This window comes from Vidua chalybeata, chromosome W (genome assembly GCF_026979565.1).
Source record: "Vidua chalybeata isolate OUT-0048 chromosome W, bVidCha1 merged haplotype, whole genome shotgun sequence".
Lineage (NCBI taxonomy): Eukaryota > Metazoa > Chordata > Aves > Passeriformes > Viduidae > Vidua > Vidua chalybeata.
In genome coordinates, this window is record NC_071569.1 from 1,787,669 (window position 1) to 1,813,244 (window position 25,576).

Here is a 25,576-nt window from a genome sequence, read left to right on the forward strand (position 1 = left end):
GCCCAAGTTGTGCAAGTTTTAGCTACATCACTGGCGTACATTTTACCATGTCTGGGCTCCTAATTGTTTGATCGTCTAAGAAAATTATCTCTATCACCACCAGTTCTCTCAAGCATTGAATCCTTTGTTCCATGGTCTTCCAAAAGCTTTGCTGTAGCTGGAGATCTTCTTGGCACAGGTATCTTTCCTCCATGCTTCTCAAGAGCCATGTTCAAAGACTGAGAGCTTTGGGCCGCCTTGTCATCCCTTGGTCAATACCCACATTATGTGACAGAGATCCCAAATGCCTCGCTTCAGTGCCGTCCTGAATTATACCATCACCTGCGGTGTCCCAGATTCAGACCAACCAACTTAATATAGATTCATCAGACCGTTGAGTGTAATCTTTTCTTAGGCTGCGAAGGCTTTCTATGGACAGAGACTCAGTAATGATTTCTGGTTCAGATTCCTCTGCTGGCTGTGAGGATCCTGGCTCCCCATCATCATCCACTGGGTGAATGGATTTGATTTTTTTGTTTCCTTCTCTGGACAGGGGCAATTGCTATTGGCTTAGGTTCCCCGCCTGGTTTAGCTGCAGCCTGAGTGCCTGGGATGTCTGCTGATTCATTTTCCTGCCCCTCTTGCTGTATCTGCTGCCCTACAGTATCTAACAGTGTGTGGTAAGCATTAGTCAGGGCCCAGCACATTGCAATGAGCTTCTTCTCATTAGAGTTGTCATTGCAATTTTCTTTCAGATATTTCCCCACCCCAGCTGGATTCTGAATTTGTTCAGGGGGGAAGTTCCAAGCTATCAGGGCAGAGAATTCCTTCAGGGTTTGGCCTATTTCCTCCCACACCCCACACCTCTCAGAATTTTCCATGACTGGGGCAGATGTCTGGACAGCCTCTCTGAAAATCTCAGCCCTGATTCTAGACAAGCTGCAGAACATATTGTCACTATCCGCTAGGACAAGCGGGGTCGTGATGGTTCGTTTACTGATCCCAAAAGTGCAAAAGACAAACAGCAGGGGACTATCAGTTTAATCACAACAAATGCACCTTTTATTGAGTGCCCACAGCAAATGCGATAGAAGGATTGGAAAGGAGATGAAGGATAGAGAGAGAGAGAGAAAGAGGGGAAGGGGGATATAGCTACCAATGGAGAGACGAAATCCTCGTGGTCTGGCCAATAGCTTCGTCGTGTCCGTTGGGGAGAGTCTCAAAGTCTTGGTTAACTTGGGGGTCTTTTATAGTCCTCCGCCGAGGGGGGGAACAGGTAAAAGACAATGGAGAAATGAGTCTATTGAAAAACAGGTACAGACAGTCCATGTTCCAAAGCAGGGCAAGTAAATTTCAGCAGTGAGCAGGGCCCATTGTTTTGGGACTGGTTACCATGGGAAACCAGTATTGGTCCAGGGAGCACATCTGCAGGTAACACTTGGTAGACATCCCGCTTCAGTCAGGCCAGCGCCCCTGTGTTACGATTATAGGGGTCTCAGTCTCAGTCCTTGGGAGGGAGCTTCAATCTCCGTCCGTCTGTAAGAGGCTGTCTGAAGCCCCCTCGTTCTCCATTCTGCCTTCTGATTGCCGCGAGAAAGAATCCCTTCCCCCACTGCAGTTCCGGCTTAGAACAGGACACAGTGCAGGTGGATCCACTGAACCGTCATGCTAGCTGTTCCGAACAAGGCCTGACAAGAACTTGGCAAGGACTTGGCAAAGACCTGACATGGACCCAGCACGGGACAGCCTGACGCGCGGCCTGCTTCGAATTCCCGTTCTTAAGACGAATGAACTTTTGGGATGACTCCCATGGTCCTTCGTTGAAGACCCCTCATCTGCCTCATTACCACTGTGACAAACAAAGAATGAGAACCCTCCTCCCAAGGACTGAGACTGAGACCCCTACTATAGGGAGGAGGGGAAATTGGTGGTCTGACCACTAATGACATGACCTGTTTTCCTTCAGTAATTTCAATGGACTTATTCTTCATTGTATTCGTCTTGCTTTGGTGGTTTCTGTGGACTCACCTGTTCCCTCGTGGCGATTACAATGGACTTTCATTGTTACACTTGTTCACCCCTCTTTCCTCTGTGGACTATAACTGGGCCCCTGAGTTGACCAGAACTTCAAAGACTTCCCCGACACGACAGACGGATCCCCATCGTCCGGACCACTGAGGATCTCGCCTGTGTTGGTAGCTATTCCCACCCCCCTGTTCTCTCTCTCTCTATCCTTTTATCTCCTTTCTGATCCCCCACTATCGCATTTACTGTTTTGGCCCCTAATAAAGGTGCATTTGCTGTGATTAACTGATAGTCCCTTGTTGTTTGCCTTTTTGCACTTTTGGGACCGGTGAAAAGAACCATCACGACACCCCGCAATAAGCGGATGGTGGTCGTGGGGCAGATGAGGGATCTTCCGTGGGAGATCACCAAAGTTACCCCAGAAAGTTCATTTGGCCAAGAGGTGGGAAAATTCATGAGTTAGTATGATGAGCGGGTATTGTGAAGCAGGTGTAAGCATATAGAGCAAGCCGCTCCTTGTCAGGCCCTGCTCGAAGCAGTGTAGCATGGCGACACAGCAAACACACCTGCAAACAATCACTTGGAGAGCATCCACCTCAACCAGGCCAGAACTCCAATTGGGGTCTTAAGGATCTTAGTCTCTGCCATTGCGACGATTGTGAGGCAAAAATGAGGGGAACTTCGTACTGTCTCCTACACATATAGTGAAAACCTACCAGATAAAACACCAGAAAGGTGGTATCTTTACCATCCAGGGGAAACTGAACATTCTCAAAGGTGATGTGCCAGATCTGAAGGGGAAGAAGGAGATGAAGGTCTGGGAAACATCATCCCCTACTTTTCCCCTAACAGACTGGGTGTAATTACTAATAAATCCCCAAAGAAGGCTACCGAGACCAGGACGGAAAAACAACAGAGTATACACATCCTCAATAGTTCCCAGTACCTCTGCTAAACTTCCATAAATTATTAGCACTGAGTGCATCAATATGGCAATCATGATTCGTGTCCCTGATTCGTAAAAGACATAGGCCAGGGACAAAATTGCCTCTATATATGGATAGGTAAAGATGCCTAGGTGCCAGAGTGTGGATATTCTCAGTTCAGTCAGAGAGAAAAAGAGAAAGATTTCTGCCAGGCTAAGCCTGGGAAAAAGTCCAGGAGGAATGTAAACTATCTGTTATCTTGTTTTCTGTTCATATTGTTTATAGATATGTTCTGCCACGCTGACCTAAGTCCAGTGTACCAATCAGGTGAAATGTTTTTACTTTAAGACCAATGAAATTAGTCTTCACGATGTTCTCTATAAAAGAGAGATGTACTTTTGAATAAACATTCATTCTTTGCCTTCTGAAGATGGAGTCTTTTCATTCCTGTCCCTGCCTCAACAGCGACACCAGAGAGCCATTATTAAAGCAAGCAGCATGGTGACCACTGATTGCTTTACCCCAATACAATGTGTTTCAAACCAGAATGTAGGGGTTTTTTTCACTTTCTCTTGCCCTTCAAGTTGGACACCAAATTTTGTCTCTATTTAGAGACAAGTTTAAAAGAAAACGCTCTGGAATGAGTGTTTCCTCTAAAGAAAAGGGTTTCAGCAATCCCTTTCTGACAATGAGAAAATGAATACTAGTGGATGAAAGTGGAAAAAGCCACAACTGTTTATTGACAAAATGCCTGCACAGCACTGGAAAAAAATGTATAAATGCTAGATATTGAATTGTCGGAACCTTACACCCCCCCCCCCCCACTCACAGCAGAACAAAAAAAACAAAATGCCGGGAGGAGAAACAAAACAGCTGGTCACATGGCAGGGAGGAAAAAAATGGCGCTCGACTTCTGTCCCAGGGAAGAAAAAAACAAAGGTCCATGCAACAGCTCGAAACAAACAGATGGGAGCTTGGTGAATCTCTGATGTTGGTCTCCTCTTCACAGCAGATGAAGCTGGTGGATTTAGGGTCTTTCATTTTGTTGGCTTTTTCAAGGTCTGGCTGAGATGGGGTGTCCCTGTGGCTCCCCCACCAGTCCGGCCGATCGGCTCCCATCAATTGTCTGATCTAGGACCAAAACCAAGCTGAACAGTTCAAGGAAAAAAAACCTAAAAGCCGCCAAAGGATTGCTGTCACAACCTTCAAGGCCAGGGAAAAGGGAAAAAAAACTTCTTGCCTGAGGCAACAAAAAACCAAGCTAGCTAAGCAACAAAATAACTCTGGTCCTCATGGCACCAAGCATGTCCAGGAGTGAGGTTTTGAGAAAGCCCGCACCAGAGCCCCAAGGTTCCCCCGCCTCCCCTGGACCCACCTTAAAGCTACAGCAACCATTTCTAGGTATAGAGCAGACAATTAGGGAATAGAGTATCATCATAAAATCACCCCAAGGCACTCATCTTTCCCTGAAACTGGAAAAATAGAGAACATGACTTGTGTCGCCCTGATTATCAAGAGTTTTCTAAAGCCTTCTGAGTTTACATTCTTATAGAGAACTTTCCCACACAACTTTCTGTAAACAACCTATTGTTTTGCATTCTTTAATAGAGGTGGAGAAATTTGATGTACAGGTAGTTTGTCCAGTGTCGTTGGAGAGGTGGCACGTTCACCCTCCAATCCACTGGCACCTTTTGAGTACTATAAAATATTGGAGTCAGAGAAAATAAATTAGTCTCTTCATCGTGACCAAAACTGTGGTGCGTCGTTTTTCCTTGTGTCATCTGGTGACATCTGGTGGCCGCCGGCATGTACTACAGCGTAGGTCGGGTGAGAGTGTCCTTAACCCCCCCCTCCTCTTTGGCGTTTTGCCTGCTGTGTTAGTGATGGAAACCTCTATTGGTTTCGGGATGGAATCTCTGATGTTGGATCTCTGGAGGGATGTCTTGGAGAGGAACAATGTTTCCATCTCCTGGAGTGATTTTGAAAGGCTGTTTTTGTGGGCAAGGCAGCAGGGGTTCTTTTCTGACCTTAGGGAGGTGATGTCCCGAGAGGTGTGGTCTCAAGTGGGGGGGCAGTCTCATGGAAGCCCTATTTGATGACTGCTCTTTGGACGTTGGGCCATTGCTGATGCAATGGAAATTGTTAGACGCGGCTTGGCCGGGATCTGAGTTTGGTAGCTCTTGGGGCTCTTTAGGGGAACTGTCCGTCTCGGACGTGGACGACGGGGAATCTGAGTTTCTGCAGGATGCAGGCGCTTCCCCTTCTCCCCGAGACGGTGAGCCGGAAGACGGTTCCCCCTCTGAGGTGGATTGGGCTCCCAGCCTGCTGGCCTTGAGCGAGCGGTCGGTGGAGTCGGCTCGGACGCCTCGTCCTGCCCCGCACCGCAGACGCAGTAAGCTGGTGGAGCCGGCTCGGCCACCTCGCCCTGCTCCGCGCCGTAGGCGCAGTGAACCGGGGGCAGAACGGCCCTCTCTTTGCGCTTTCCCAGCGCTCGGGGGCGAGGTAGGGTCCGGGGATCAGCCCCTGCCTCTGATTGCGTCTGATTCGGTGACGACGCTTTGTCCGAACTGCGACGTTTCTACGACATACCCCCTGGGGCGGCGAGAGAAGGCTCACCCGCTTCAGTCTCGAGTTCGTCTTCTGGGGGGAGGTCGTCTCCCATTTCTGAGCCCGCGCAGCCTGATGGGCATGCGCCGGCAGTCAAAGCCGCCGAAGGTCAGTGTTCCATCAGGCCCCGCCCCAGCAGGCGGGCAGCCCGCCCCGCTCCGCCCGGCGGGGGTGGTGTCCGCTGCGCGGCTGCGCGGCACGGGCCCGACGCTCCTTGGGGGCGTGCCGGACTCCCTTGTGTCGTCCTGCGGTGATGTGACTCCGCACGCCGCGTCTCTCTCTGCGCACCATCCCTCCCCCGCGCCGGGGTAGGGGGGTGCCGAGCCGGGTTTGTGGTCTGGGCCGGCACCTGTGTTCGTCACGGTGCCCTCTGCCAGTTCTGCAGTGGACGGCACTGCTGAGCTGCCGGCTGGTTCGGCTCCGCCTTCCCCACCTGCCGCGGGGGCTGACGCTGCGGAGCAGCGGGGCGCTGAGGTGTTTACCTTTAGCGCGACTGCTGACGCGGCCGGCGGGAGACCGGTGGGTTCCCGTGGCTGCGGATCCTCCCCATCAGCTTTGTGGACCCTCCCCGCCTGCCAAGTGACTGTGCGTCCGAGGGACCAGGGGCGGTTTTGGCAGGAGGTCCTAGATAAGGCTGAGGAGATGTGCGACTCTGCTTCCTCGCAGCGTTTGCGGGATCGCAGAGGAGGTTCCTCTGGCTCTGCTGATGCTGCGGGGGGCGGGGTGTCAAGTAAGGTTGCACTGTCCCGCAGTCAGGCGGCTGCTGCTGTCTCTGTGGAACATACGGGACGGGACACGGCAGATGATGCAACCTTACTAAGGGGTCCCCAGGCTTTCCCTGTGCTTAGGGGTGTTACTCATAACACCCATCAGCCTTTATCATTTAAGGTACTGAAAGAAATCCGTGATACCGTTGCCCAGCATGGTGTTGGGTTTGCTGAGGTCATGCAGATGCTCCGAATGCTTGTGGCTGATATGCTGACACCGTATGACATCCATTCTCTGGCACATGCTGTTTTTGACCCTGTGCAGTTTGACGTTTTTGAGGACAAGTGGGCTCGTTTGGTGGCCAGCGCAGTGGAAAAGAATGCTACGCGGGGGCCACAGGATCCCAGGAGTGCAGTTGGCGCTGACATGTTGCTGGGCACAGGCAATTACGCTGATCCTCAGGGGCGAGCCGGATATGGTCTCCTTGTGCTTGACCAGTGCCAGACGTTGGGTTTGGCAGCACTGATTCAGACTCTGGAAATGGCTGCTCTGTTGCAGCCGTTTGCGACCATTGTTCAGGGGGTCGATGAGCCCTTCATGAAATTTGTAGGGAGGCTGACTGCCTCTGTGGAGAGGCAGTTGGCAGATCCTGAGACAAGGAGAGTTGTGCTTGCGAACCTGGCCAGGAGCAACTGTAACGCAGAATGTAAGAGGGTCATACGGGCTCTTCCTGGTACGGCTACTGTCTCACAGATGGCAGAGGCCTGTGCAGACCTCAGCCCCTCGGTTCAAAAGATGGCTGCTTGGGCTACTGCTGCGCAGCCGGTCTGGGCAGTGCCGCAGGGCTGGCAGCAGCAGCGGGGGAATGCTCAGACCAGCACCAAGCAGGAGAAGAAAGCACAGAAGGGAAGGTTTCCCCTGTTCTTGTGTGGCCGGTGTGGAAGGCCTGACCATATGTCATACGCCTGCAAGGCAACTGTTCATGCTAATGGCCAAGCACTGCCAGGCCCGGGAAACGGGAAGCGGAGCGCGAAGGGGAAGCGCGCCCAGACACAAGTTCATCTGCAGACCCCGGAGCCCATGGAGGTTTGCTCAGCCAGCTTGCAGCCAGCAACCCGGGGATCAGCAGGCATGGATGTCTGCACAGCAGCAACAGTTGTTTTAGAATCGTCTAAGATACACAAGGTTCCCCTGGATGCCTTTGGTCCCTTGGGTGAAGGCATGAGTGCTTTCCTTATGGGGAGGTCTAGTGCCACCCTTCAGGGCATCATTGTGCACCTGGGTCTCATTGATGCAGACTTCACAGGGCAGATCTGTGCAATGGTTTCCACACCCACCCCCCTGTCACGATCCTGAAGGGGACACGGCTTGCTCAACTTGTACCTTTTAAGTCTTCTGTTTGCAGGATGGCTGATCGGCTGCGTGGGGCCGGCGGTTTTGGGTCCACTGGACCACCTCAAGTTCACTGGACCGCTGTCCTGACCAAAGACCGTCCCGAGATGTCATGTACTCTGTCCATCCCTGGTGCGACGCTGTCAGAGATTCGCCTCCGCGGGCTTCTTGACAGCGGCGCTGATGTCACGGTTCTCTCCCTTGCCACCTGGCCTCCGGACTGGCCCCTGAATCCAGTGGAGACATCTGTCGCAGGACTGGGGAGAACGGCGCGATGTTACGTGAGCCAGCGGTCCGTGCTGGTCACGAACCCAGAGGGACAGACGGCCTGGGTTAGGCCGCATGTTACTTCTACTCCTGCTAACCTCTGGGGGAGGGATGTTCTGTCTGCATGGGGGGTGCGCGTCGGGACGGGTTTTTGATGGGGCCCACTGCGACGAAGGGCGCATAGTGTCCTACGCCTCCTATACGGTGGCTGGTGGACACACCTGTTTGGGAGAACCAGTGGCCCCTACCTCAAGATAAATGGAGCACCCTTCGAGATTTAGTGCAGGAGCAGTTGGACCAGGGTCATCTGGAGCCTTCTACCAGTCCCTGGAACACTCCTGTCTTCTGCATTAAGAAGAAGTCTGGGAAATGGAGGTTGTTACAAGACCTCCGAAAGGTCAGTGCCGTGATGGAAAGCACGGGAACTTTGCAGGCGGGCATGCCATCGCCTACCATGCTTCCTGCAGATTGGCCAATCTTCATCGTGGATTTGAAGGATTCTTTCTTTACAATTCCTTTGCATCCCGATGACAGACCAAAATTTGCCTTCTCGGTGCCAGCAATTGACAATGCTGAACCTGCACAGCGATATCAATGGAGAGTTTTGCCCCAGGGGATGCGCAATTCCCCGGCCATATGCCAATGGTATGTGGCTCGTGCCTGGTCTGGAGCTCGCAAGCAGTTTCCTGGTGCATGTCTGTATCATTATATGGACGACATTTTGGTGGCTGCTTCCACCCAGGATGAGCTGCTGAGGATTCAGCCTCGGTTGCTCAATGCTTTGCATGCGCATGGACTGCAGGTGGCTCCAGAAAAGGTCTAACAACAGCCTCCTTGGAAGTATTTGGGGGTCAAAATCCTGGAACGGACAATCCGACACCAGGAGGTGCAATTTGTGCATTCGGTGAAGACACTGAATGATGCCCAGAAATTGATGGGTGTCATCACTTGGTTACATCCATACCTGGGACTAACCGACACACAGCTGTCTCCTCTGTATGATTTGTTGAAAGGAGACTCTGATCTAAAGTCACCTCACGCATTGACCCCTGAGGCGCGTCAGGTGCTGAAGGAGGTTCAGCGGGCTGTTTCTGCCCGCCAAGTTTATCTCATTGATCTCTCCGTTGATGTCACTGTGTTCGTTACCACTCCAGATTCGCATCCCACAGGTATCATTGGCCAATAGAGTGACAAATGGTCCGATCCCTTGCACATCTTGGAATGGGTTTTCCTGCCCCATCAGCCGCAAAAGGCGGCGACTGAATTGGCTGATTTGCTTGCTCGTTTGATAATCAAATGCCGGCAACGGTGTTTGCAATTGATGGGTGTGGATCCCGTAAAGATCATACTCCCGGTATGCCGTGAGGATTTTGACTGGAGCTTTGCACACAGCGTGTCCCTGCAATGTGCTCTGGAAAATTTTACAGGGCAGATCACTTATCATCTGCCCAGCCACAAGCTACTGCAGGTAGCGAAATCCACACAAATTTCTTTGCGGCCCAAAAATAGTCAGGAACCCATGCAAGGGCCCACCGTCTTTACTGATGGTTCGGGGAAGATAGGAAAGGCCATTGCTACTTGGAAGGATGGATCTGAGTGGCAGGTTCTGGAAGGTCATCAGGATGGGTCAGCCCAATTGGTTGAATTGAGGGCTGCTGGCATGGCATTTGAGAGATTTTCCCAGGAACCTTTCAATTTGGTCACGGATTCCGCCTATGTGGCTGACATTGCACAGCGATTGGGTCATTCGGTCTTGAAGGAGGTCAGTAATCCTGCCTTGTTTCATTTACTGAAGACCTTGTGGTGTGCCATTCAGGCCCAGGTTCATTCATTTTATGTTTTGCATGTGAGGAGCCATACCAATTTGCCAGGGTTTTTGGCAGAAGGTAACACGAGGGCTGACAGGTTGGCTAACCCGGCGTGGGTAGCACCTCAGCCTGATACACTCGCACAGGCCAAGGCATCGCATGGGTTTTTCCATCAGAACGCACATACTTTGCAGAAGCAGTTTCAGCTGACGCCAGCTGAGGCTCGTGACATTGTCGAGTCTTGTGACGACTGCCATGCGCTTGCTCCACCTTTACCAGCAGGGGTAAACCCCAGAGGCCTTAGGGCCTTGGAGCTTTGGCAGACCGATGTCACTCAGATTGCCTAGTTTGGCCGGCTCAAGTATGTGCATGCCACGGTGGACACATTCTCCTCTGCGATGTGGGCTTCTGCTCACACTAGAGAGAAGGCCCGCGATGTCATTGCCCGCTGGAGGCAGGCCTTTGGCGTTCTGGGTGTACCTTCTGCTGTGAAAACCGACAATGGTCCTTCTTACGCATCACAAAAGGTGCGGCAGTTCCTGCAGCTGTGGGGTGTGTCAAACAAGTTTGGTATCCCTCATTCCCCGACAGGTCAAGCTATTGTAGAACGTGCTCATGGTACTCTGAAGAGGGTTCTTCAAAAACAAAAACGGGGAATGCAGGGTGAAACCCCACACAGTCAGTTCGAAAAGGCTTTGTACGCCATCAATCATCTTACAGTGCAGCAGAACTCAAATAACCCTGTCATTTTGAATCATCATTTCTCGTTGCAGGCTGCGGACGAGGCACATCAGCCTCGAGCGAAGGTTCGAGTGCGGAATTTAGTCACCAAACAGTGGGAAGGTCCCTATGACCTTATCGCTTCGGGGCGTGGGTATGCTTGTGTGTCCACAGATACTGGGACACGCTGGGTACCTTCGAAGTTTGTTCGCCCTGACCTGCAACCGCAGAGACAGAATCCGGACGAAGGGCAACATGGAGGCCGTGACCAACCTGAAAGGCATCAAGTGGGTGAATCGTTGAGTGATGACTCGGATGCAGACAACGCGAGTGATCACTCTGATGAGTCCTCCATGAATGGACACTGAACATTGTTCATTTTTCTTTTCCTTTTTCCTTTTTTAAACTGAAAAGGGTGAGATGTCGCCCTGATTATCAAGAGTTTTCTAAAGCCTTCTGAGTTTACATTCTTATAGAGAACTTTCCCACACAACTTTCTGTAGACAACCTATTGTTTTGCATTCTTTCATAGAGGTGAAGAAATTTGATGTACAGGTAGTTTGTCCAGTGTCGTTGGAGAGGTGGCACGTTCACCCTCCAATCCACTGGCACCTTTTGAGAACTATAAAAGATTGAAGTCAGAGAAAATAAATTAGTCTCTTCATTGTGACCAAAGCTGTGGTGCGTCGTTTTTCCTTGTGTCATCTGGTGACAACTTGTGCTCCTGATCCTTCAACCAGTCCCATCCCGGACAGGTGGATCCCATCAGGCCCCAGCATACATTGCCTTCAATGGTTTAAAACCCCAAAGTTTTGGTACAGACACCAGTCCTAAAGCCAGGTATTGATATCCTGGGCTTGCCTGATTCTTCCAAAGTCTCCTTCCATTACTGGAAGGATTGAGGAAAACACTACCTGTGCTCCTGAACTTTTTAGAATTCTTCCCTGGGCTCTAAACTCTCTCTTGATTGACCTTACTTTTTTTTTTTTTTTGTGTGTGTGACAATTTGTATATTGTTGAAAGAGCAGGAATGGATAATAGTCTAAAGGTTGAATTAGGCTCTTCAATCTTGTGGCAACATTCATAATTCAGGCCTGGGGAGGCAGCAAGCTTCCCTGGAAAGAGGGTCTGGTCTGAGAACAGGTGCTTCTGCTCCACACAGGAGGGAATCAATGACCCTAACTCGATGTTGTTTCTTCTTGGTGCTGGTCTTAATGCAGGTTTTGTTGCCAGGGCTTGGCCTCTTTGACCTTGACAAAACTGCTTGCACAGGTTCCTCCTCTTTCTCATTATGAGCTTCATTTACTGTACCCATGGGTTTGTACCTGTTCTATAAGGGTATGTGAGAGAGTAACTTAGAGGGTAAGGAGGTTACTTTCTCTTACTGCTCCATGCTGCAACTTTCTTCTACGTTTTCTTATCCCTTGTGATACTGCCTTCCCGCTGGCAGAAAGCAGATCCTGGACCTGCCTCCATAGTGGTCATGTTGAGTTGGCTTCTATACATCATAGATGACAGAGTACAGCTCCATTGATGGAGCATCAATCTCCCTCTTAGACTCTCAAATACTCCTCAGTCTGCTGCTCACCTCCTCCTGAAGCTCAGCCACCAAGCAGAGCAGTTCATAAATCTGGTCACAGCTCCCACAGTCTTACTTGCAATCACTTTCCATCTCTAGGAATATCCCTTCAGATATCCCACAGCCAGAAATCTGGGTAGTTGCATCCTTGAATAGGAGCTCTGTCTGTATGGCTCCATTGGTTTTCCTAGATGCTAGAAGCTCAGGAAAAGCAGAGGACACTGCTTTTTGCCAGGTGGACATCATGCTGCTGCTGTGTGCCTGCCTACTAGAAATATATATGCTTGTTTGTTGCAGTCAGCTGGACTAATTATTTTTGCCTGTTTAAATCTCCTGTGCTGCCTGGTGCAGGCTCTGCCCCTTGCTCTTTCAGTGGGTCTGGGGTCAGTTGCTTGGGGAACACCCTCTGTTCAAGACGAGCCTATACTTGTCCACATGTATCTCTCATGGATTTTTAAAAATTATATGAGTAACACACTCATCCAAAGGTGTGTTTACTTAGAGACTTTCAAAGAAAAATATTGAGGTTTCCTAGCTGTTTTCTAGATGCACAGAACATTCACAAGATGGTTGGAAGAACTTTTTAAAAGTCAACATTGAATGTTAATTTATAGCTCCATAAGCAAGCATATATCAGTCCTCTTTTCCCTATGAATCATGCACCCTTAATGCTTATGATGATGCTGTAATTTAACCCTATATGTAATATGCAAGAATAACTGTCATCAGGGAACAAATAAGTTTAAACCATATATCTAAAATAGTGACCAGAACATTGAATTAATATATACTGTTACACAAATATTTTTACCTCATGAAAAAGCAGAAAAGTAAAGTTTAAGAAGGAATATCTAGAAACTTCAATGATTAGTTTTGATTTGTATATTTAAATTTGTCTTTCCAAACTCTGGATTCTCAGAGCACAGATTTCAAAGTCATTACAAGGCAGGCTTAGGGCAAGCAGCTACTGGAGAATTAAACATGAATGAGATACTTCTCTGCTCAGAGAGCTCTGAGAAAGAAGCTATATATTGGTATATTCAGCTGTTTTGAGCTTTAAATGCATATAGGAAATAGCATAATGTGTATATTCAATACTTTTTTAAAATAAAAAAGCTTAAAAAATTACTAAAAAAATAAAAACTTCAACAACAATATCTACACTACAATCACAGATTTGTTAGGTTTGGAAGGGACCTCTGGAGGTCATCTAGTCCAAACCTGCCACGGCAGGGTCACGTAGAGCAGGTTACACAGGAACACATCTGGGTGGGTTTTGAATGTCTCCAGAAAGGGAGACTCCATGCCCTCCCTGGGCAGCCTGTTCCAGTGCTCTGCCACCCTCAATGGAAAGAGGTTCTTCCTCATGTTGAAGTGGAATTCCTTGTGCTTTAGTTTATGGCCATCGCTTCTTGTCCTGTAGCTGGGCACCACTGAACAATCTGGCACCATCCTCTTGGCATCTGCCTTTGAGATATTTATATGCATTAATGAGATCCCCTCTCAGTTTTCTCCAGACTAATCAGGCCCACCTCCTGCAGTATTTCCTCATAAGAGAGTTGCTCCAGACCTCTAATCATCTTTGTAGTCTCTGCTGGACCCTCTTCAGTAGCTCCTCCTTGTGTTTTTTGTACTGAGGAACCCAGAACTGGACACAGCACTCCAGATGTGGCCTCACTAGGGCTGAGTAGAGGAGCAGGATCACCTCCTTTGACCTGCTGGCCACACTCTTCCTAATGAACCCCAGAATCCCATTGTCTCTCCTGGCTTCAGGGCATACTGCTGGCTCATGGCCAACTTGTCATCCACCATGACTCCCAGGTCGTTTCTCTGCAGAGCTGCTCTCTATTAGGTTAGCCCCCAAATTGTACTGGTACTTGGGGTTATTCCTCCCCAGGTGCAGGACCCTATACTTGCCCTTCCTGAACCTAATTAGGTTTCTCTCCACCCAACTTTCCAGCCTATCAAGAATCAAGAATCACTACGAACAGTTTTATTTAAAACATTAGCCTTGTAGGCTTAAAACAGGTATATGAAGAAATAAGCATCCAATGTTTTAAATGCAAAGATTTGCTATGAAAGTATCTCCTGAATTATAACACTCATGTTATAAATATGATGTGATAGAAACGACTTGGAAGAAAACCAGTAATTTAGAGGACTACTTCCTAGCCCTTGCCACTAGTCTTCCACATTCAGTACAGCCTACCACGCTTGCTGCATTAACAACCCCTGATGTAATTACAAAACAACATTTTCCCTAAACTCTCACTATTATTTTTCTTCTTCACCATGGTACTTTCTGGTAGAACATATTGAGGGAAGGAGGAGTGGGTGCATGTAGTTTTGTTGCACCTTTTGAATTGAAAGTTAATTTAGAAGCAATCCTTTTTATCAGATACCTATCTAACAGTCTGATAATTTGCTGTGTGCCAAAACACTTAACCCAAAAGAATAAAACATATTTCATATGCTAGAACCAAAGACAGAACAAGCATTTTATCAGGAGACAACAATTTGCTATGATTTTCATCATGCTATTTGAAGGGGAAAAGTTCCCAAGTAGTGAAATAAAATGCAAGTTTTTAACTACTGTAAACAGCTTTAATATAAATTAAATTGTTACTTACCAAAATCTACTCTTGTTAGTATGCACTGCATTGGATGGTCAGTTGTATGCCTCGTTGTTGTTGCACCACTCTCATAACAAGTTGCACACAAATCGTAATCGTAGCAAATTAAACACTTGTATCTGCGACCTCGAAAATTTCCTTTTAAACATGCATCACAGCTGACACCTGTGAACAAAGAAAATTGCTTGAAAACAACAATAATTTCACATTGGTTTAATCATACAGATTTGTTGCTATAGCCCCCAACAACGAAAGGAATTCAACCAAGAAGCTTTTATGGGGCTGATGTACAATAAGATTCCATTTTAAGCACATTTATATCTTTAAAAAGGCAGTAATCATCCAAAGTGAAAGTTAAAGTAAAATAAAATCCAGTCAAGCACTCAAAATGATAATTTGTTAGGATATAAATTCTTTTTAATCACTTTTTTCCACTGTTCAAAAGCTTGATTCAAAACATTCTCAAGGTTAAATAGTATAGTTTGTGAAAACAACAAAGCAAAGTCCACAGCAGACCATCCCACAAGTCACACAAAACCACACACCACCACCAAAACATCACACCACCCCTCCCTGGCTTTTGTGTTTATTTTTATAGTTTCTAATAATTAAATTCTGAAGAATACCAGAACCATTTTTCACAACATAAACATATCCAAGAGCAGAAATTTAGGTCTTCTATTTTGAAGTACAGAATAACTTTGAATACATCTTAATTTTATGTTGCATCATCTCTTCAGCTTCTTTCTTTTGAAAGTTCAAACTCTGCACTGTAAATCAATCAGTCACACTGCCTGGATCAGGAAAAACCTTCATTATCTTCTAAAGGTTTTTGCAATTTTCTCTGTGTCATTTTGCTTCTCTGCTGTTAATTTAGATAAGGGCATCATCATCTTTTCATCTGTCAAGGCCCACAAAAACTTCCATCACTGCAGTAGTAAATGAAAGGTCTTCATGATAATATCTAGTGTGTACAACACATGCAATATTTTGATTGAAGTCCTCCTTTAGGATCAATTTAAACAAGCTTTTCATAATTCAGTGCAAATGCAGAAAATTTTATAGAAACAATGTTATTGAAAGAAAGCACTGACATTGACTCCAAGAGGTTTAGTAGAGGAAGATCGTCATGATCTCAAAACTACAAATATCCCAATGGTCATTTCCTAATTATAAACTCTATTATCAGATAAATATCTAGTATTAACAAAACTCACCACTACAGCTTGTGATGTCAGGTCCAGGGAGCAAAGTTAAATTACATAGAGAGAAGTCTCACAACATCTCTCCAAGCTAGTATTTCTTAATATCATTCTAAAATACCATGTTTTCATTTTGATAACCTGACAGCAAGTGGCATAATGGCATAACATACTACTTTCATATCCTTGTATGTAACAGGAGAGAAAAGCATCAAGAAAAAAAAAAGCCTCAGCTCTGTTTTTTTTTTTTTAAATCCATATACTGTATTCATTAAAATTATATAAAATTAATTAAAATTTTAGAACTTTGCCCCTCTACACCTTAAAAACAAACAAACAAAAAAAAACCCAGAACACTGAAAGATAACAAAATGCCAAAGTGAATTGAATGCATCCTAATTAATCTCAGATTTTTGAGGAAAAACACACACTCAGGAGGGGTTCAATTATAAGCAGGGAACAAAAAGAACAAACCAATAAACAAGTTGGGAAAAGAATTCAGCTTCTTCATGTAGTTCTTATTTACATTGTGAAAAATGCATATTTTATGATTGGCTTTTCACAAATATTAAATTGAATACTATATGTATTATGTTATATTGATTAGAAGTGCTGTATTAACATTTTAATAGTATGATAAATGTAGTTTTGTAGTTAAAATGAAGCTTTAGTAGTTAAAATAGAAACTATGTATGTGGGGTTTTTTTTAAAAGAATGAGATACTCACTTTGAGATAACAGTCGCAGAACACCTAAATCTTCCAGAGAAGATGAATTTATGGGTTTTTTTATCAGAAGAAGCTAATTTCTTCAGGCCTTGCTCAGACTTGAAGATGCCATGAGGATTAAAAGAAGCAGTTGACATATACCAGACTGAGTTTCTTGTCTTAAATAAAATGTATGCATAACCATGAAGTATATATGAATATGCAAGTGTATGGTTTTTAAGGGTTATTGATTTGTTCACAAAGCATGTTTTTGGCAGCTTAGTGCCCAAAACCATCCGGACGTCTGTAATTCTTTGCTTTTTATTGTCTTGTAATTGTCCTAACTCTAAACTTTTATAACTATTTTATTATTATTAAACTTTAAAAAATTCTAAAAACAAATTATTGGCATTTTTCACAACATGATGTGACAATGACTTTTTAAAAGCTTTTAGAATTATTTCCTATTCAGCGGAAACAGTTTTCCTGCACCTTCTTCAGAATGGCCTCATGGAAATTATCAGAAAAGAAAAACAACCTGGCTTATTTTTAAATAAAGTTTTTCATGCATTTTACATTAGAAAATAGCAAGGAGACTTTTTCAGTTTTTCTACTGTTAATTGCCGATACACAAGTACATATGTGGACTGATAAACAGACCCAAATAATGACATTTATACCAATGTACCCTCTCTTCACTATCAGAATAAATATGGCTAACAGTTTTCGTTATAAAACTTGCTGCTTCTTGTCCTGGGTAACCCAAAATGTTATTATATTCCATATCTATCTGTGTCCAAAAATTGTTACTGTCTCTTTAAGACCCTGTGGCCAGAAAGAGAATCGCAGGGCAGGCAGGGGGTCCCTTTTTTAAAGCCGGGTTGCCCAAGCAGAGCTTCATTTTTTTACCCTGTGGCATTTGCTCAACGCGGAGGCATTCCTTTGGGTTTGGTGTTTTTATGGGTTTTTTTTTTTTTTTTTTTGTTTGAGGATCTGTTTCTTGGTCTTGGACTGCCTAGGGGAAAATTCTGGGACTGCCTGTCTGCACTCGAGGCTCTGGGCCGAGTGGAACGGAGCGGCTCTGCTCCAGTCTGAGTCACCCCAGCCTACCAGCCAACTGCCCTACTGAGAGCAGGGCAAAGTCCCTCCACGAGTTCTAGCCCTTAACTGAGTGCCAGCCATCTGAGTGTGCCAACGGCATTCGCTGACAGAGTTGCCTCCACCAGAGAGATGGCAAGGGGTGAAGGGGAGCTGGCGGGCTGGTGCCATTTTCCCCTTTGTCTCTTGAGCCATGCGCTCGGCTGCAAAACACCATATCTTGGGGGGGCGGAGGTGGTCACTCCTGCAATTTAAGTTTCTCTTTTGGTGCCTATATAACTTAGGTCAAAGTTACAAGGTGCTTATATAGCTTGAGTTATATGATATCAATATAACCTGATATATAGATATATAACCTGATATTAATATAACCTGAATCATAATTTTCTATACTTATATAATCAGAATCACAACTTTTTATACCTATTGTTATAAATAACAAATAAAGTTATTGGCTTTCACATTTATGTATTAACTTTTGTTTTGCAAGTTATTATTGATCACAAAAATCCTGATATAGTACAATTTGTAATTACTGCTTTTGGTATAGTATAATCTGTCAGTTTATGTATGCACCATATGTAATGACTAAAGTTCCTGATACTCCCGGGCAAGGCCTTCCTAGTTCCCATGGCAACACTGAAACAACTACTAACTCTAGCTGAGTACCGATATTGAAATGTTAATTAGCTAATTGCTCTGTTTGTTTTCTCTAAGCTACCTGGAGATAACCAGCCTCCCACCCCCGACACTGCCATTCTGGGACTAAAATGCAAATAAAAAGAACCCTTGGGATCATGGGAGTATTTTTAGGGGATAAAGACACCCATAAATAAAGAACTAAACACAGTAGAGGGGTCTAGACAAATGCCCTAGCTGAGGAAGAGGGAAACACATCCCCTGATTGACTTTTACCCGTCACCATCGCCTAAAAAAGAATAGACTAGATTAGGCTGTGGGAAGAGGAGACAGAAAGACAGAGAGCTCCTGGTGCTGCCACCACGGAAGGAGCGGGGACAGCTGTTATTCTGGACTTCAGCAACAGACTCTGCACGCCATGCCTCTTCACCCTTTGGCCACCAGCGTGCCACAAGGAAAGAAGAAGGGACAGCTGCTGCTCTGGACTTCAGTGACAGACTCTGCACGCCTCCTTCCTTTTGGCCACCTGGGGAAAACTACAACGGGGGGGCGAGCTCTGTTCGGGCCCCCTGCCCAGCTGATCTTTTTAATAAAGAGCTGAACATTAATAAAGGCATTAATCCTGTTCATTTCACCATTTTATAAATAGTAGTGTAATATATACTATTTTAAACCGTAGCATAATAGAGACTGTAAAATGTTGAAATGCTTTTTTGTGTAACTAACTCAGAAAATAGTGTAAAATAATTAGGTGACATCCCACATTCGAGGACTATCTTATCTGAAAGACAAGATAACAGAAACAGAAACCAGAGCACCGAAAAAAAAAAGAATTTATAAGCCTTCATTATCAGGGACTGAAAATACAACAGGATGGAACCACAGGAAGAAATAAAATATACTAGTTTTATCTACAAGATAGCATGAAAACAAGTCAAAAGTTAAAACCAAGCAAAAGAAAATCTAAACTCAAAAGAATGTTTGAATATGTATAAACTCTTATGAATATACATGTACCCCTGTATTAACAATATATTGAAAACATGATTTAAGTTAACAGTGTGCTTTTGGCAAATAGCCAAGCACCCCAGCACTAGATTTTATCCCTTTAATTGTTTAATAAACTTTTATAAAAATTTTAAATAGTAAACTGTGTTTCTCACACCTATATAACCTGATATAAATAACTTTCTATACAATGTAATGGCTAATATATGGTTAACTAGTTGCTTAATGCTGAATAGACAAAAAAAAAAGAAGAAAAAAAACCTCACCAGGTGGATAGCTTTAGAGATAGATAAGCATAGTACTAATGAGAAATTGGCAAATGTCAAGCCAATTAGTCACAAAAGAAAGAATTTATGCCGGTTAGGACCAGACACACCAAGGAACACTGTAACTGCACATGCTCCGAAGACAAAGTTTAAAAGTTCAGATGCGAAGACGACTTTGGAAACCTTCATCAAAGACCGCCAAATTGGGAAGGTGCAAGCGCAGTGCAAAAGAACTATCTAATAACCATGAGATCATACTATGTAAATTAGTTCTGGCATGTATATGATGATGTTATAGTGACATAGTAACACTGAGCAATGCTTACTGTATAACTATACCACAGCACTTGACAAAGGTGGGTGAGTTAGGAGGAGAAATCCCCCTCACCTCCAGCGCTGCAATAAACAAATACCTGCTCTATAGACACCAGTCTATGGGGTTCTATTTCCAGCCTATCTTTTGGGCATCGCTTTGTTCCTGGGGAGTCTGTGAGATTTAACAATTTTGTATCTAGTGATTAATTGCTGTTATTTTTTTTTTTTTTTGCCTGTTGCTGTTTCGCTTGTTAGCAAATTGTTGTTTTTTCACTTATATCTACTCATATGCGTTTCTCCTTATTGATGGAAAGGGATTGGTTAAAACTAAGGGGAGATAACTCATTTTAGAGTGTCCCCATTAAATTGTCTTTTAACCAAGACAGTTGTGGATAGAACATGCTTGCTTTTTAATGCAACAGTATTCTGCTAAAGGGTAGCATTAAGCTAAAAGCCTAAAGATTTTTGACTCATCACAATTTTAAATGATCAAACCTCCCTCCTAAAGGCATTTTCAACAGTATTCTCTTCTCAGTAATGTTACTCAATTTCTACAGGTAAGCCTTTTCAATTTATGGATCAATCAAGAGATGCTTAGAAGTCTCATGACTTAAAGAGAAAAGGTTGTTTTGCTTCAACACACTGAACTCACTATTCTCATATATCACACACTTTTCACCTCTGCCATGGCTGAAAATTTCAGAGAAGTTATCATACAAGCATTTTATATGCAACATGCCTAATATTAACATATTAAATATATATATATAGTCCAATATTTATTCTCATCTTCCCAGTCGAATAGAATTTATTCTTATGCTATAACATTTGGTTGATCTCTAATAAAAATAAACAGAAATGAGGAGCTAAGTATTTATCAGACTAAGATAAATATGTGATCTGATGTCCAAAAAAGGAAACTAATGCTAAATAATATTAGGGTTCAAATATCACCTCACACTGGGATTAATTTTTAAAATTACAAACAAAACTAAGGTGTGAAATCCAATAAGATAACCTGAATACCCAAAATTAAAAAATGAGCAGCCTTACATAAGTAGAAATAACAACTTGCTTTCTCTTTTAACAGTGAAAACTTTTCCATTTGACTCCCCAATAATATTAGGAGCAGGTAAAAATAACATTGAAAATTTCACATTAGGCTTACACAGGATACACAAGACTTCAGGGTTATGAAAAGACCTCAGGAACTGCATTTCAAGGACATCAGTCTGAGATAAAATTTTCAGTAACTTGTGTCACACTTTGACACAAAATAATTCACACATGGATGCTAGATGCAAAAGGTGAAAAGAAAAGAACCTAAAGAGAGATTTTATTTTCTGACTCCGTAATATATACAATAGGAAAAGTGACAGTGGATTGGAAGGTGAAACTACCACCTCTCCAACCACACTGGTCAAACTAACAGTCCATCAGTTCTCTCCACCCACAAAGAAGAATGCAAAACAATCATTGTTTATATGAACAGTGTGAGAAAATTCAGTAGAAATATGTAAACATTAGAAGGCATAAGAAACTTTTAGAAGAACTTTAAAACTCTCAAAAGAACAAGGCGACAAGCTTGCTTCCTTTGTCAGTCTTATCCAAGACTGGCTCTATCCTGTTTCAGTATTTCACAAGCATGGAAATATTGACTTCTATTTAATTACTACACAAAGCAGGAACAACATTTTAATGTAAATATAAAACAGTTAAAGAGAACATATCCATTGTAAATAAAGAAGCACTCTTGAAGACATTAAGCCACAATTACTTTCTACTCAACATATACACAAGAAAGATAATAGATTTTAATTAGAATAAGTAACAGCTGCAAAGTAGAGAGTAATAACTAATCTCTTCACAATCAAATTAAAATACATGGTCTATGGTCACCAAGATGAGCAGCTGCAGTGACAGCACAATCTGCAGATGAGTGCTCTTGCCCGTGGCGGGGGGGAGGGGGGGTCCAGAAACGGGGAAGGGAAACCTCAAGGGAGAGGAAAAAAGAAGCGCTAGGAGCTCACACCTTGTCCGAGAGCAGCTGACAAGACCCAAGCAGGACTAGGGGAAACAGCAGCCAAGCCCACACACTTATAAAAAGCTTTTAGGGAGCCCTAGTAATTAGGGCAGGCAAACAGGACATGGCATGGCAGTTTGCATGGAATGGCACTGTAACACCACAGGCCTGACTAGGGAGCAATGGTATCTTACCTGTCCAAAGGCCACAGCTTCTCTAAACACTGCACCTGCCTTGAGTGACACAGCTCTGATGGGAACACACTGTTACCCAAGTGTCAGGCTGCAGGATGTGCCCTATTCTCATGCCAGACAACAGTGGTGAGAACACCTGTGGGAGATGCATCAAGATAAAGGAACTCCTCAGTTTAGTAGCAGAGCTCCAACAGGAGGTGAGTAGGTTGAAGAGTAGGAGTCTGAGAGATAGACTATAGGAATTGCACCCTACCTTCCCTGGGACAGGCCTATCAGAAAGACAGGACATATGATACAGAGGATTCCCTATCCTTTCTCCACCTTGCAGAATGCAGTGTTTTAAGGGATATGGGGAATTGCAACAAGTTCCTGCCTGGCACAGCAGGCATGTCTCCTCCATAACTACCTCACCAAACAATCGAAGGACTGAAAGGTGGAACCAAACAATGTTGAGGACAGTAGTTTATCTAGCTTAGAGATGTCACCAAGGTTGTCACCCTATGAACTGTGTCAAAACAATTTCCATAAAGAAAAAAAAAAAGATGAGTTCTTGTCAGAAGATACTCTCTTCTGAGGGGAACAGAAATTCCAATTTCTCAAGGAAATCATGCTGCTTTCCCAGGGTCCAGCATAAAGACATGGTAAGGAAACTTCCTACCCTGGTACAGCCCTCAGATTATTATCCATTATTGCTTTTTCATGTAGGCAGAAATTAAGTCACAATAAGAAGTCCAAGGACATTCAAAAGAGACTTCAAGGCCTTGGAACAACTGGTTGAAGGATCAGGAGCACAAGTCATGTTCTCTATTTTTCCAGTTTCAGGGAAAGATGAGTGCCTTGGGGTGATTTTATGATGATACTCTATTCCCTAATTGTCTGCTCTATACCTAGAAATGGTTGCTGTAGCTTTAAGGTGGGTCCAGGGGAGGCGGGGGAACCTTGGGGCTCTGGTGCGGGCTTTCTCAAAACCTCACTCCTGGACATGCTTGGTGCCATGAGGACCAGCGTTATTTTGTTGCTTAGCTAGCTTGGTTTTTTGTTGCCTCAGGCAAGAAGTTTTTTTTCCCTTTTCCCTGGCCTTGAAGGTTGTGACAGCAATCCTTTGGCGGCTTTTAGGTTTTTTTTCCTTGAACTGTTCAGCTTGGTTTTGGTCCTAGATCAGACAATTGATGGGAGCCGATCGGCCGGGACTGGTGGGGGAGCCACAGGGACACCCCATCTCAGCCAGACCTTGAAAAAAGCCAACAAAATGAAAGACCCTAAATCCACCAGCTTCATCTGCTGTGAAGAGGAGACCAACATCAGAGATTCACCAAGCTCCCATCTGTTTGTTTCGAGCTGTTGCATGGACCTTTGTTTTTTTCTTCCCTGGGACAGAAGTCGAGCGCCATTTTTTTCCTCCCTGCCATGTGACCAGCTGTTTTGTTTCTCCTCCCGGCATTTTGTTTTTTTGTTCTGCTGTGAGTGGGGGGGGGGGGGGGTGTAAGGTTCCGACAATTCAATATCTAGCATTTATACATTTTTTTCCAGTGCTGTGCAGGCATTTTGTCAATAAACAGTTGTGGCTTTTTCCACTTTCATCCACTAGTATTCATTTTCTCATTGTCAGAAAGGGATTGCTGAAACCCTTTTCTTTAGAGGAAACACTCATTCCAGAGCGTTTTCTTTTAAACTTGTCTCTAAATAGAGACAAAATTTGGTGTCCAACTTGAAGGGCAAGAGAAAGTGAAAAAAACCCCTACATTCTGGTTTGAAACACATTGTATTGGGGTAAAGCAATCAGTGGTCACCATGCTGCTTGCTTTAATAATGGCTCTCTGGTGTCGCTGTTGAGGCAGGGACAGGAATGAAAAGACTCCATCTTCAGAAGGCAAAGAATGAATGTTTATTCAAAAGTACATCTCTCTTTTATAGAGAACATCGTGAAGACTAATTTCATTGGTCTTAAAGTAAAAACATTTCACCTGATTGGTACACTGGACTTAGGTCAGCGTGGCAGAACATATCTATAAACAATATGAACAGAAAACAAGATAACAGATAGTTTACATTCCTCCTGGACTTTTTCCCAGGCTTAGCCTGGCAGAAATCTTTCTCTTTTTCTCTCTGACTGAACTGAGAATATCCACACTCTGGCACCTAGGCATCTTTACCTATCCATATATAGAGGCAATTTTGTCCCTGGCCTATGTCTTTTACGAATCAGGGACACGAATCATGATTGCCATATTGATGCACTCAGTGCTAATAATTTATGGAAGTTTAGCAGAGGTACTGGGAACTATTGAGGATGTGTATACTCTGTTGTTTTTCCGTCCTGGTCTCGGTAGCCTTCTTTGGGGATTTATTAGTAATTACACCCAGTCTGTTAGGGGAAAAGTAGGGGATGATGTTTCCCAGACCTTCATCTCCTTCTTCCCCTTCAGATCTGGCACATCACCTTTGAGAATGTTCAGTTTCCCCTGGATGGTAAAGATACCACCTTTCTGGTGTTTTATCTGGTAGGTTTTCACTATATGTGTAGGAGACAGTATGAAGTTCCCCTCATTTTTGCCTCACAATCGTCGCAATGGCAGAGACTAAGATCCTTAAGACCCCAATTGGAGTTCTGGCCTGGTTGAGGTGGATGCTCTCCAAGTGATTGTTTGCAGGTGTGTTTGCTGTGTCGCCATGCTACACTGCTTCGAGCAGGGCCTGACAAGGAGCGGCTTGCTCTATATGCTTACACCTGCTTCACAATACCCGCTCATCATACTAACTCATGAATTTTCCCACCTCTTGGCCAAATGAACTTTCTGGGGTAACTTTGGTGATCTCCCACGGAAGATCCCTCATCTGCCCCACGACCACCATCCGCTTATTGCGGGGTGTCGTGATGGTTCTTTTCACCGGTCCCAAAAGTGCAAAAAGGCAAACAACAAGGGACTATCAGTTAATCACAGCAAATGCACCTTTATTAGGGGCCAAAACAGTAAATGCGATAGTGGGGGATCAGAAAGGAGATAAAAGGATAGAGAGAGAGAGAACAGGGGGGTGGGAATAGCTACCAACACAGGCGAGATCCTCAGTGGTCCGGACGATGGGGATCCGTCTGTCGTGTCGGGGAAGTCTTTGAAGTTCTGGTCAACTCAGGGGCCCAGTTATAGTCCACAGAGGAAAGAGGGGTGAACAAGTGTAACAATGAAAGTCCATTGTAATCGCCACGAGGGAACAGGTGAGTCCACAGAAACCACCAAAGCAAGACGAATACAATGAAGAATAAGTCCATTGAAATTACTGAAGGAAAACAGGTCATGTCATTAGTGGTCAGACCACCAATTTCCCCTCCTCCCTATAGTAGGGGTCTCAGTCTCAGTCCTTGGGAGGAGGGTTCTCATTCTTTGTTTGTCACAGTGGTAATGAGGCAGATGAGGGGTCTTCAACGAAGGACCATGGGAGTCATCCCAAAAGTTCATTCGTCTTAAGAACGGGAATTCGAAGC

At 44.7% G+C, this 25,576-nt stretch overlaps 1 protein-coding gene across 1 annotated transcript in view; it reads right to left on the reverse strand.

Annotated features, from left to right (window-relative positions):
* LOC128802362 (E3 ubiquitin-protein ligase KCMF1-like) overlaps nucleotides 1-25,576 on the reverse strand; it is a 135,042-nt gene that overhangs the window by 26,321 nt on the left and 83,145 nt on the right. The window lies entirely within an intron of this gene.